Source organism: Schistocerca americana, chromosome 6, assembly GCF_021461395.2.
Source record: "Schistocerca americana isolate TAMUIC-IGC-003095 chromosome 6, iqSchAmer2.1, whole genome shotgun sequence".
NCBI classification, from domain to species: domain Eukaryota; kingdom Metazoa; phylum Arthropoda; class Insecta; order Orthoptera; family Acrididae; genus Schistocerca; species Schistocerca americana.
In genome coordinates, this window is record NC_060124.1 from 524,399,077 (window position 1) to 524,414,205 (window position 15,129).

Sequence of the window (15,129 nt, forward strand, 5' to 3'; positions counted from 1 at the left end):
AGTAGGCTGCGTACTTGGCGATAGCAGTCATCTCGAGCCAGGGCAGTGCTTTTGCTGATAGACTGCGAGATATTCTTTGACATTTTCTGTCCTTGTTAACACATATCTATGAAACAAAACCCGCACCTGACTAATTTCGGATCGCTCTAGCTCATGGACACACAGCTTTAAAAATCATTTTGTTTGTAACAGAAAAAGTAACCAACGCTTACCATCGACAATGGGCTTCGCATGACAGACGTGATAAGCAGTAATTGTTTAGGCTAACTCCAGCTACACAGTTCAAGAACGAAATCGCAAATATCCGCTGAAACACCAGAGAAGATGCCTGACAACTTTCGGGAGATACGGGGCGGTTCAGCTGCCTCTGTCCATGGATTTTATGCAACCCGTAATGCTTTCAAATACCATATCTACACTACTGGCCATTAAAATTGCTGCACCAAGAAGAAATGCAGATGATAAACGGGTATTCATTCGACAAATATATTATACTAGAACTGACATGTGATTACATTTTCACGCAATTTGGGTGCATAGATCCTGAGGAATCAGTACCCAGAACAACCACCTCTGGCCGTAATAACGGACTTGATGCGCCTGGGCATTGAGTCAAACAGAGATTGGATGGCGTGTACAGGTACAGTTGCCCATGCAGCTTCAACACGATACCACAGTTCATCAAGAGTAGTGACTGGCGTATTGTGACGAGCCAGTTGCTCGGCCACCGTTGACCAGACGTTTTCAATTGGTGAGATATCTGGAGAATGTGCTGGCCTAGGCAGCAGTCGAACATTTTCTGTATCCAGAAAGGCGCGTACAGGACCTGCACCATGCGATCGTGCATTATCCTGCTGAAATGTAGGGTTTCGCAGGGATCGAACGAAGGGTAGAGCCACGGGTCGTAACACATCTGAAATGTAACGTCCAATGTTCAGGGTGCCGTCAATGCGAACAAGAGGTGACCGAGACATGTAACCAATGGCACCCCAGACCATCACGCCAGGTGATACACCAGTATGGCGATGACGAATACACGCTTCCAATGTGCGTTCACCGCGATGTCGCCAAACACGGGTGCAACCATCATGATGCTGTAAACGGAACCTGGATTCATCCGAAAAAATGACATATTGCCATACGTGCACACAGGTTCGTCGTTGAGTACACCATCGCAGTCGCTCCTGTCTGTGATGCAGCGTCATGGGTAACCACAGCCATCGTCTCCGAGCTGATAGTCCATGCTGCTGCAAACGTCGTCGAACTGTTCGTGCAGATGGTTGTCGTCTTGCAAACGTCCCCATCTGTTGACTCAGGGATCGAGACGGGGCTGCACGATCCGTTACAGCTATGCGGATAAGATGCCTGTCATCTCGACTGCTAGTGATACGAGGCCGTTGGGATCCAGCACGGCGTTCCGTATTACCCTCCTGAACCCACCGATTCCATAATCTGCTAACAGTCATTGGATCTCGACCAACGCGAGCAGCAATGTCGCGATACGATAAACCGCAATCGCGATAGGCTGCAATCCGACCTTTATCAAAGTCGGAAACTTGATGGTACGCATTTCTCCTCCTTACACGAGACATCACAACAACGTTTCACCAGGCAACGCCGGTCTACTTCTGTTTGTGTATGAGAAATCGGCTGGAAACTATCCTCATGTCAGCACGTTGTAGGTGTCGCCACCGGCGCCAACCTTGTGTGAATGCTCTGAAAAGCTAATCATTTGCATATCACAGCATCTTCTTCCTGTCGGTTAATTTTCGCGTCTGTAGCACGTCATCTTAGTGGAGTAGCAATTTTAATGTGCCAGTAGTGTATAATCTGTCACTCGCTACGTGTGAACTGTAAGTGCTACTGGAAAAATGAACGGGAGCTGTTTGTAAGAAATTTGATGTAGTTAAATTTTTTACTGGGATACTTCCTCGCTAGAGGCCGTAGTTTTCGATTTATTGTAGAAAAACATACCAAGGTGACATTAAAATACGTTTTTCATTAACTGCTGGAAAACCGTGGTCTCCAGCAAAGACGTATCCCAGTACGAAATACTCCTGTTCGTTTTTGCGGGAGTAATGGTTTCAGCATAGCGATCATGTGCGTATCACAACTTCGTGCATGGTTTTTGAAGTCGTTGTGGGTTGGATAAAACCGTTCGCCATGGTGTGGTATTTAGCGTAAGCACTAGATGTAAAAGGGATATGATATCACATCTCTATACTGTAATAAGTATACAAAACTAAAAATTTCGTCCATATTCTGTAAAAGTACGGTGTGGTACCTGACAGCAGTGAACTATTAATATGTCTGAATTATGTGCTAAAAATGGCTTTCTCATGTGTACACACGCGAAATCAGCAACTTTGTACCGAATGCAACGAATTTGTGTCAAGACAGGTTCGTATAACAAATTATATTAAGATTCCTGATAGTTATCTATTTGCAAATAAACAAACAGAATTCCAACAGTTTACGCCATACATCAGTATGTAGTAGATAAACAATAGGAGCAAACTACTACGCTAGGAGTAATAATCTTGTTTTGAACACCTTAGGGTTATGTAGTTCGATACTACACACTTCGCAAATTACAACTGCGGCGGTGTATGTTGTATGGAAACTTCGTATCGGGAGTAAATCCAAGATTTTTTAAAAAAATATCAGTGTCAATCCATTTCTTTAAAAATGCTGTCATTATTGTCTTTATAGGCAGAGGAAACAGTAGTAGGATGGCCATAATCTGTAAATAATAATGAGGGAATGCTTTACTTCGATTCTTGTAACTACGTTTTAAGAGTGCCTCATAGTCGACAGGGCTGGGGAGGTATTCGCCAATCACTCATTGAACGCTTTAAGGGATCATTAGATCCTCATCAGAGTGCAAGTCGCAGAAGTGGCGTCACCTCAAAAGACTTGCACCAGGCGATCGGGTCTACCCGCCGGGAGGTCCTCGCCATACCACATTTCATTTTTTTTTTTTTTTTTTTTTTTTCACGGGATCAAAATCATCACAGACGTTGCAGATAGAGAAGCACTTTGCACTGTGTATCGGTTGAAAGGGTACAGTACCGCCATACATTGAAAATAGGTACAACATTCTTCGTTATTCTCGTCATAACAACATATTTTTTGTAAGAATAACTCAATTTCACTTAATACACCGAAGCCAGATACCAGTGCAGGAAAGAAGGATAATTTATTTATTTAATTGATCACATGTGCACTCCCACAGAATTAATCCATACATCCAATTTGGTGAGATCTGTGAAATGAATGAATGTATGGTCGTCTGCTAACTGCAGACAGTGAATGTGAAGATATGATCATCTTTGAGACAGTCCTTTGGTCACCTTTGGTGGAACCAAAGAGATGAAATTTATCTGAGCTTTGAGCGCCTGAAATGTGGCTGACCAATGGGTAGCACGGTCTTCCCCACCTCAACGGAGGTGCGAGATGACCTGAAGAACGGCCATGTTTCAGCACTCTTGCGCTGGATCTTGTGTTGGTAAGACCTGTCTTAGTTGCGTTCCATAAAGACAAAAGAGTGGAGAGAATGGTATGGATGTGAAATACTTAAGAGTAGTTTGGAATAATAATTTCTCAATTTCAGGAACTTTTGTGGGGAGAATTAAATGTCAGGCAGGTAATATTAAGGGGATCGTAGTAATCTTCGGAAGTGGCCAACGGTCACAATGAAACCACGTGTAGCAATAAGTTGAAATACTTCTGACTGCTTAAGTTAAGCTGAATTACTAGCGTGTGTACAATAAGTTGGAAATATTTAAGAAATGGCGTGTGCAGGACTTGAAATTAGAGACGAGTACTTCCACGTGGTGAGTACTGTGTGAGTCTCAATCTGTGTATGAGACAAAGGATAAAGAGAAGTACTCGTCCATGGTATCAGTTGAGGACTCGCGTGTGTGACGAATATGTTCTTAATATTACTTTGCGCGTTATGTTTCCGTGTGACGCTTAATTCAAATTATAATACTCTGAGAGTGAAGCAAGGTGAGTCAGCCGTCTATCCAGCAACGCCACTTGGCTTGCATTGCACAGGAAGACGTGCATATATCCTCCAGAGTTCATAGTAGGAAAGAAAAGTTACGAAGTGGGGCAGTGTCGTGTGAAACTGGGATAAATAATAATTGAAGTGGGAAAGCTGAAAGTGATGTGATTATAACGTTGTGACTATTTCTTTGTATTGTATGTTGCCAGTGTGATGTATTTCATGAAATTTAAGTATGTGTGGTTGGCATGGGAGAGTAACAAGATAGGTTCAGAGGCAGTGGGTTATGCATGTTCCTTTTTGTACCGCTCGGTCTGGAGGAAAGTTTTGTGATGATGGTTGTGAGAATCGAAGTGTGAGATATAGCAAAAGATCCACCATCCTATCCAGAAAGTGCACTGTAATGTTAGATAATTAAGAGACCATAAGATAGAGAATCACCAATGTAAAGCCATGCCCACTGGGCGGAGTTTCTCATGTGTAATTGTTGTAGGTTATAGAATTTGTGTGTTTAGGTTATAGATATTTATCGGAATAAATAAAATAATGAAAAGAAAAAGATTGGTGGCTTTTTCCTTGGAATTGTATGTTGTCATGATACCCAGAATTTATAATGTGTGCGCCATTCATATTCAGTGCGATGGCCACGTGTTGATCAAAGCCGTTGAATAAGAAAGAAAATGTGGTATTGCCAGTGCATAGTGAACAGTCAGAGTTGTGTAAATTACTAATAGTCAGATGTGCGTTATCCGTATCCGTTGCGTAATATTCAAACAGGAGAATAATTTGTAACTTAATTCTGAGTACTAGAGCTCAGGTTACTTGATAAATAAGATTGAATCCACTCGCTTGGCAGACCACTCATCTTGCAGGCCTGACTGCTTGATGCCACAAAATGAGCAAGGCATGTGGGTGCCTCTCACGGTGCATTGTGCAGTGGCGTAATATGGTTGTCAAGCTTCAATACATAACATATGATAACATATGTTATAACATGTGATATCATGTAGTATATGATATAACATATAAAAATGGCACCTGGGTCACATACTGACATTACTAATGAAATCGCCCTACGTAACTGAATGGTTGTGGCTGGCCTGTGAAGTAACCACTCCAAGATAAATGATCCAGTGGATAACATCGAAAGCCCCATAAGGCTGCTAGGACTGTATCAGGTCGACATAACCTTTTAGAAAATGTAACAGAAAACATTGGGAATCCTTCGAAAGAAGACATCAAATTTCTCGCAAAACACCATTGAGTAAATTTAGGACCACTGTATTCAATGAACGTTCTGCGAGCAGTGTGCCACCATCATCGTACATGTAGCATAGCGATGTTATAAATAAGATAACAGAGTTTAGCTAATTTTTTTTTCCTCAATCAGTATGCGCGTGAATTAGGAAAAAGAAATCGATAAACTTTTATGATGTACTCTCGACCACGCACCGCACGGTGACGTGTTGGGCATGTGTTTAGATGTAGGTGTAGGCTGTTGGCACACGATGCTAATGTCTATAGGAGGGTTGTAATACAAGTAGGCTTGAGCAAAATGCATGTGGAACTGCAGAGGATAGTTGGCTCTTGCAGGTACAGTCAGTTGATCATTAACGTAAATAAATGTAACTAATGCACATAAATATACGAAGAGGTCCGTTTCTGTTTTAATGCACCATTGGTAATAAATAGGAGTAACCATTCTGGTCGACCTACAACTTCTAAGAAAATCATATACCATACTGAGGAACATTGAAATATCGTTAAGGGAATACAAAATGGTTCAAATGGCTCTGAGCACTATGGGACTTAACATCTGTGGTCATCAGTCCCCTAGAACTTAGAACTACTTAAACCTAACTAACCTAAGGACATCACACACATCCATGCCCGAGGCAGGATTCGAACCTGCGACCGTAGCAGTCGCGCGGTAAGGGAATACAATTGTTCCATGAAAGTAGTGGCTTACGAAACAGTTGTAAGAACGGTTAGTTTTGGGTGCTGCTCATCAGTTTAGGGCCAGTATCAAGTTGGTATAAAAAAAAGAGAGGATCCAACAAAGACTGACACATTTCGTCGTTGTGGGGAAGCTCAACAAACTGTTGTAGACGCCTGAAGAGAGGAGGTTTATTTTCCCACTGTCTATATCACCTGTGACATTTTTTGGGGGTCGGGGGAGCTCGGGAATGCTTTCGATCAGATGCAATGATGCTCTTCCATAGTGTTTGCCCACATGCAGCGGGCCCGGGTTCAATTCCTGGTGGGGTTGGAGATTTTTCTCCCCTCATGGACTGTATGTTGTGTTGTCATCATCATCCCGTCATCACCGACGTGCAAGTCGCCAATGTGGCGTCACTTGAAATAAGATTTGTAACCTGGTCGCCGAACATCCTCGGATGGGGCCCCCTGGCCAACAATGGTACACGATAATTTCATTTCATTTTTCATAGTGATCAGATTCCTAGAAAATCACTGACAGTATTACTCTACATTACATCGAGATGAATCACTTTCCTGGTTGTGTTAGTCGTCTACATAGTTTGTGACAAGAAAGGGATAAAGACACCTTTCTATCAAATGGGATGGTACTATTATAAGATTCCAACAACGTTTTTCCGGTTGTGATACTTGTCTACATAGCTAGCGACATACCACGCAAATCTGTAGATGTATGTAATGAGTCTGCCTATAAAATAGCTGTTTTCTCTCAAAGTCTACTGCGATTTTCTGTTTAATGCTGACTACATAGAAATGTATTATGCATTATATATCAAATTACATAGTGCTTGGGTCCAGTAAATGTTGTAGGCGTACCTGTGAAATAACATTACACTTCAGTTTAGAAGCTGTTTTTCAGGTGACGAAAACTGTAATTTTCTCCATTGCAGCACGTCGTCTGCGACGTTGCATTTGCACATGGATACACAAAACGTGCCACTCTGGTCGGGGCTGCAGAGTTGAGGTCAGTAAATAACCTGGACTTGGCCCTAGTGCTCTGTGCTCTTTGGCTGCCGCAGAGCGTGGCTGCGAGCACTGGAGAGCACTGAAGAAGATGGCGTCTCTGGCAGGATGCTCTCAGTGGTTAAAGAGGAGTCTTCGATACGAGTTGTTGGCTTTGACGAGTGACGTAAAAAACGTGGGACACACGTCGTAAATATTACGCCCAATGTGACGTCATATAAATGTGGATTTCTTCATCGTAATAGACAGAAACAGTGAATAAGGGGAAAAAAACAACGATGCAAAGTCAATACTTCCGATTACGAATATTGTAATGAAAGTAAAAGAAATACTTTCTAGAACGAAAAAGTAACCGAGTAGGCCCTGTCGTAAACACACAATCTACTACTATAATGGACGCCGAAACGTAAAATATGAAGTGAAAAGAAATTATTCTGGTAAAAAATGGAAACTATTCCGAAATACACTTCTGTAAGTCAACTGTTGGACTTAAATCGAATCATAACCAAGAACTAAAACTACCGGTATCTGTTGAAAACCACAGACTACCAAAGTAAGAAATACACATTAATTTTCTGAAAATACAGCCTATGTAACTGAAAAAGAAACCATGCTGCTAAACGAAAGACTCGAAACTATCGTACCAAAAAGTAAACTAAAAATACATTTAAAGGCTCAGCTACTTTTCCAAAGTCTGGTACTGTTCATAATGACTCCCATGAATTTCGGAAATAATATTTGCTTCGCGAATAACCGTAACATATTACATTCAAAAACAGCGAAATATCTCTAATAAATAATTCCTCGTAAACCGAGTCGTATTTGGAACTAAATCAAACAAGCATCACCAATAACAAACTGATAACGTTAAACCGTTAGTATGCTATCAGCCAATGACAATGCCGCGCAGAGTGGTCGCGGGGTTCGAGGCGCCATGTCACGGATTGCGCGCCCCCTCCCGCCGGAGGTTCGAGTCCTCCCCTCGGGCGTGGGTGTGTGTGTTGTTCTTAGCATAAGTTAGTTTAAGTCGTGTCTAAGTCTGGGGACCAATGACGTCAGTGGTTTGGTCCCTTAGGAATTCATACACATTTGAACATTTTTGTCAGTGACAATACTCTTTCGTAGATAATACCAGCTGCAGTTTTCTACTAACAACTCGTAACTGAGCCACACAGTCCAAATATTCGGCAAAGTCCCAAAACAATTATGATACTGCTAAGAGCATCATATATCATCACATACAGTACAATAAACCAGGCATGGTAAATTCGTCTTGGTATTTCTTTCCTTAGACACCTGACCGACATTTGCAGATTACACTTAACTCAAACCACTTGGTACTCTACAGGTGAATTTCTTAGTACTTGTAGTTTTCTTGGCTTTAATGAGAAAGTTGTTACGTTATTACCTAGCCTAGACATCAGGCTACGCTACAGATCAATCTGTGACCACAGAAAGCTTTTCCGCTGTCAGATACGTTGGCAACTCACAGCCAAACTGCTGCATTCCAACCTAACTTACACCACAGATTACACTACAGATCAGTGTGTCACCATAGATATCTTTTCTGCTGTCAGATTCGTTGACTTCGATAACTCACAAACTAACTGTTGCATTAGAACTTAACTTAGACCTCGGACTACGCTACAGATCGGTCTATCACCTCAGAAAGGATTTTCCGCAGTCACATTCGTTGGCTTGGCCAACTCGCAATTAGACTGTTGCATTCCAGTCTAACTTAGACCTCTGGATATGCTACAGATCAGTGTGTAGAAATATTTTCCGCTGTCACATTCCATGGATTTGATAACTTAAAAACTAATTGTTGCATTCCGATCTAACCTAGACCTCAGGTTATGTTACAGATCAGTAAGTCACTACTGACACCTTTTCCATTGTAAGATAAGTTGGCTTTGCCAACCCACATCCAACTCGTCACATTCTATCCTAACCTTGATCTCCGGCTAAACTAATCTATTATCCTGACATTAAGCTGTTCTATTGACTCACGAGGTAACCAGTCTCTCTGAAATTCGGAACTTTCATATTTCCAAAAAATACATCTCTTTTCCCGCTACTACTACATTTACCCAACTGATATTTACAAATTCGCCAACATCAACATCAAACAATTGCCAACGTCAGCGCACAGTGCAAGAACCATCACACAGGAAGTCACTGTTAGACAAAACTAGTACAGAACTGAAATTAAGGTAATAGGATACACACCAGTAGCAGAGTAGAATCTCCAACAGGTTGACGTCCAAGATATCAAGGCTATGTGAACCATTTAAAAAAACTATGTTAATACTTTAGTACTAATATAAACCAAAAATGAAAGAAAATTAACGAAATAAAAATAATTGCAAATATTACAACAAAAAAACAAAATGCACCTCCTCTCCAAAAAAGAAATGTAACTCTCTTACTTTGGCACATGCATCCTCCCCACACCTTCCAAAAAAATCTAAAACAACCGATTTTCCTTTTACCTCATCCAATAATACTTTTTATTCCCCCCCCCCAAATACCCTTCAGTTGTGTTTGTGCATGCCCCTGTTTTTTTGTCCCTAAATTCAACAGAATGACAACCAAATTTATGTATCCAATTTCGTCTAAACTTTCATAACTAACCCACCCATCTGACATTATCATTGACCCATCTGCTGTATAGCTTTTTACTAATTGAAACATGGTACAAGCTCCCATATCTTAAATACCTTAAAAATCATGTCTGAAGAAGAGTGATTCTTTGAAACAACTACCCCTCATACGAATGGTCCAGCAACATCATGCCTTCTCTCTCTCTTTTCAAATTGCTATTTGTCATCGTCAATTTTATAAAAACCCCTGGCCAACCAATTTTGGCCCTTCTCATTACAATGTACGAACAAACCTCCAGGAATAGTGAAGACCAGTCTATAGCAGTTTTACACTCTGTTTCTGTCTCATGAGCGGCAAGCAAAATAGGAGATCTCAAACAACCAAAAAAAGAAATTTAAAAAAAATACGTTTCACACGAAGCCTTGATTTCTCAAATCAGCCGTAAGTGATATTTAGGAGGGTGTGACACCAGTGTCAATTTTGATAGTTCCCGGACCCAGCAACAGATGGCAGCACTTATCTCCAAGCTTTTACATTTGAGCGTTAGCCCGTTTTTCCGCACATGTGTTCATATATTTTTTGTATGTGGTTTTGTGTAACCCAAGTTTTATTGAAGTATAATACAAGAGTATAACACTATACTATCGTCCTCAGGATGCAGTAAGAGCATTTTACACAAAACAAAGTCTCAGTATTCCATTAAAAATTTGTCTATCATCATAGTTTCTGAATCAAAAACCAAGTGTGGAGAAAAGACAAAGAACCGAGGTCTCTGTGCTAGGATAATTAATTTTTTCACAGAGATCACTCTGTATCTTTTCAGCAGTCGGATACTCTCCTCTGTTATGGTATCGAAACGCAGTTCTATGCACAACCATTCCTTCAAAATCGTCAAATTCAGTGATTTTAGTTTTCATTGGTATCCATTTCTTGAAGAATCAGAGCACTTGCTCACCTATAGAGATTCTGTCAGTGTTAATGCACTGTTAATACAGAATACAGCCGATTCGAAAATACAACAACGTTTTTGAGGTGTCAGGTCAGAGGGGTGTTCTGAACACAATTTCGACACAAAGCAGCTCAATAGGCTTTGGAGTGGAAGGGGTAGGCTAGCAATAGATCAGTGCATCACCATTGACTAGACACTCATTTATTGAACACATAAGTAAGGTATTACCCAGAAGGAACAATCAGTACAAATTACAAAATAATATTCTTTTCCTTTAAGTCACTCAAACATTTAAACAGGTAAATAGCAATCATTTAACTGAAAGCCTTTTAAGAAAGCAAGACTAGAAATTTTGAATGATAAGTTAAAATTATATTTAAATAGGCTCTGACCGAGCACATATTTTGAAACGAAATACTTCCTTTAAGGAACCAGCGATCAAAATTAATTACATAATCCTCAACAACCATATTACATCCAAGACATTTAAGATAAAACAGTAATATATAACATCAGAGAGCTGCAGACCCAAATTTTAAGCAGCTCGTTTCAGATGGACCGCATTGCAACATTACAATACAAGTCCCTCAGAGGATCTCCCCACACAGGAAGTTATTCCGCAATCGACAAAATATCAACATCATTCCATGTACATACCTAAAACAAACTAAAAGCTCTCTTAAGTTTGGTACAGTTAATTCCGTTTCAACATAACATACATCACCCTAAGACGGCACCGACACCCCGCAATTTAGCACGGGAAAAACTACAGCGATGCACTCATCACGTATCCTTACAAAATCGAAGAACAGAGAGCCGGCTCCCCAATAGCGGAACATTTAACCGCGCGCAGCGTGCGGGTTTGCGGGATGCTGAACTCGCCCTTAACCTCAACACCAGTTCAAATACTAGTCAGCCTACAATCTTGAACCACTATACACATTCCTTCAGTTACTGCATAGAAAGCCAATGTGATAGGCAAACAGATCAGCATATGATAAAAGCTTCAGCAATTTCTTTACTAGACAACCCTTATGAATAGTAGCCGTAATTTTTTTTAACCTGAGCACACCCACAATCAAAAGGCAAACAACGCCAATCATAAGGACAGTAGCACGTAAGCAAGTAGCAATGGTAACTTCTACTTAGATTGGCTACAATCAGCACGTGATTTAACACACCAGAGAACAGTCTTTACAACATAACCACCAATACAATAGCAAATTACTCACACATGTACTCCCCCACGATTTCGATTCGCGAAGACATAGACAAAACGTGGAGAACGTCTCACTTAGAGCAACATAATGGTGCTCCCTCAGTTACCCCAAGTAACTGACTCCCTTAGTTGCACAGAAAAGAAGCAGACCTAATGAAACCACCACAGTTTTCGCCTCTAAATTGTCACTGTGCAAGTGAGACTCAATGACAAATGTAATTTTACATCACCAGTTCCCGTATAGTCAATACAAGCGCCTGATTTTTCACCCGTTTATAACGGCAGGCAGCAACATCGTACGGAAAAGAGCGTAGACACAAGCTCTTACCAACTCTCTTCTCCGAAAGCAGCCACCGCAACTCTCGGGAACCACTGGAACATCCAATGCAAAACTCGTTACTCCTTCACACAAATTACAGGACGCCCGCTTCCCGCTGCTTGCTACGGCGCCTTCCGTTCAGAGCCAACTTGTATATCTCCATGCGATAGGTCCGGTCCCACACTCGCTGCGTCAATCCGACAACCGTCTTCCACCACGTCCTGTAGCACACCCCCACAGGACCTCGCCTCGTTACTCCTCGCGTAGGCCCCAGAGGGCGCTGCTTACCGCCCTGACCGTGGCAGGAAAGATAAACCACCAGAGTGGCACTATCGATATGAGCCGCCACGGCTCAGTTTTGTTGTCATTTTATGAACTTGGGTAAAATTTATATAATTTCTGGCTGCTTCACTATTAGCCAGATCAGTACCACAATTTTAGATTGTTTCCCAACCTCTTTTCTCCTCTATGTACGGTGACCAGAGAAGCACTGCATGTAGGCCCTTGCTCCTGCGTTTCTGTCACTACCAAATACCAGGCGATGTACTGTTCTATGGAAGACTGAACCCACACGTATCACATGGAAACATTCAGCTGGCACTGACCTACTGCAGTGTTAATAGTCTACATAGGCGAACATGGCAATGAGGCAGGCGAATCACAGCAGTTAGCTTTGGTGAACTACAAGCAGCGGATGTGACCTTGAGGTATCTAATTTCATGACGGCCACTCTGCCAGTACTCACTGCACCTGGCAACCACCTGTAGTCTGTCTGCACTGTAGCAACATATTTCGAAGTGTGGGAACATTACCTCGAACATTTTAATGTCGCGGAAAGCATCCTTACACCTCACTGTCACGTAGCAAGAGTGCGCTTTGTTTACAAAAAGGTAGTTACACACATACCTTTATAATGTGTAATGTCTTACATTGTGTCAAAATGTCCCAAAATGTCTTGAGTAAAAGGCCTATGCAAAATACAATTCTCAAGCGAGAACTCTAATACGGATTTTCTTAATTTTACGCTTAGCGTAATGCTGGGATGTACTGTACGACCAGTAGCATGTTTTTAAAGTATTACTGGTGCACACATGCCTTTGAAATTCTATTTTGGACTGGTGGTTGTTGTTAACATATCCATCATTTTTGGCAGCCATGATTGATAGTGATATCAACTTCATCCATCTTAGACACCATCTTGTGTCATAAATTAAACTAATTGTGTAATAAACATCAGCAATACGGATAATAAATTATGGAAGTTAGGGAAAGGGTCTAAGATAACATCTGGCAACTGTAAGTTATCCTAATGAAGATAAGGAGGATAACAGAAAGGTAATAAATGCAAAGCATTAAGACAATAAATTACAGCAATAAAGAAAAGTGTAGTGTTAACTGAATATTAAATATTAGCGATAATGGTAGGAATCGCCACCATGCAGGATTCCTCTGTCCATAGTACAGCCCGCCATTTATACATTGGTTAACATTTATACAATTGGTTAACTGGGTGGGGGAAGGGAGTGGGAGGCTCGAGGTGCTGGTCATAAGAACTGCAACATCGTGGAAGCTGCATGCTTGCCCCTACGATACAGCAGACCCTGAAGTGGGCAACCAGAAAATACCTCACGCCGACGCAGTTTTCTCCCTTACTGGTAACATAACTAAAGTGTCCTATACGGGTAATATACGCTCTTTTTCGTTTACATTGCAGTCTTTTAAAACAGTATTACAAAGTACTCCAATATCACATAAAATATTGATTCAGCATGTTCAGGTGTCCTTTTCCATTACTGATGATTTCGTAAATTCATTTACCCCTTTCTCAACAGACTACGAATTATTATTGTCTCTTCTACAATACCCCCAACAGTACTGCAAATGCGTGGTGAAAAGAGGCACACGTGATCGTTGAGTTGCTAAAAATTTGAAATAAGTAAAAGAAAACTACGTAATTCAAGTATTTATCATTTGAAATTTATTTCATACTAATATTAATTATAATGTTATTATGGAGTTGTTTATTCAACAAAAAATTTACAATGCTGTTTTCATATTGAGAATGTACTTCTTTGTTTTAGCATCTCACTGCAAGGCAGCATGGAACAAGGTGGTAAAGGATCCAGGCAGTTATCAGTTATCTGATGACCGTAGAGCTGCTTTGGAGATGTCCAGTGGTCATAAACGTAAATATCGAGGAAAGTCAAGCACAGAAAACACTCGGCGTGCTAGCCAACATAATTCTCCCATAGCAGAAGGAAAGGTGACAAAATTTTTGTCTCTTTTGCACCCTATTCTCACTAATATGTCTGTTCGTGAATTCTCTAAATTTGAATCGCAATGTTTAATACTTCTTGGTAAGGTAAAAGCCCCTGAAGCGGGATCTTCCTCCAGGAAATCTTCTCCCGTGAAGTCTCGTCCAAAGAAATGATCTCCCAAGATCCATGTGGATGTTACTTTGATAGGAAGCACCAATGAAGTGTGATAACAATTATGCAACGTACATATGTGTAAGCTTTTTTCTCTTCTGATTTATGTAAACTTCTCAAATTATTATTGAATAAAAATGGATTTTCACTCGATAAATATAGTAATTTTTCAATAGTCACATATTGTTCAAACCTGTTTGTTTCTGTCGTATATTAGGAGCAGCACGCTGCACCAAGCTCTGTTTAAACAATATGACACTATTATCTGTTTGCTCGAGCTCCTTTGCTGCTATAACAAATTTTACATTTAATCTGAAGTTTTACATTTAATCTTAGAAAGGAAGAAAATGTTTATAAAATCATATTTGCCTGCGGAGTGGTAAGATATTCAATTTTATACACTTACTAGCTTCCAATTAACTGCAGGAGCGTGTTGCAAAATGAGAAAAGATGCCCCAATAACATGTTTGTAGTGTATTGCGCGTGTGCTACTTTGAAAAATAAAAACGTCAGCGAGAGTAAATAAACAAGAAAATGTAAACAATTCTTGGGTTATTCTCTGTGTGGCTATTAGCACAAGTGCGGTTCTGTAAAGTTGCGATATAATCTGAAAAGAACAGTAAAACTGGCGGGAAAACT

The 15,129-nt window shown here is 40.7% G+C and overlaps 1 long non-coding RNA gene across 1 annotated transcript in view; it reads left to right on the forward strand.

The window, feature by feature from the left end:
- LOC124619590 overlaps window positions 1-14,647 on the forward strand; it is a 64,219-nt gene extending 49,572 nt beyond the window's left edge. Inside the window, exon 3 of the long non-coding RNA XR_006980095.1 lies at window positions 14,143-14,647. This is a non-coding gene — a long non-coding RNA (uncharacterized LOC124619590). The remainder of the gene's footprint in view (window positions 1-14,142) is intronic.
- The last annotated feature ends 482 nt before the right edge of the window (window positions 14,648-15,129 follow it).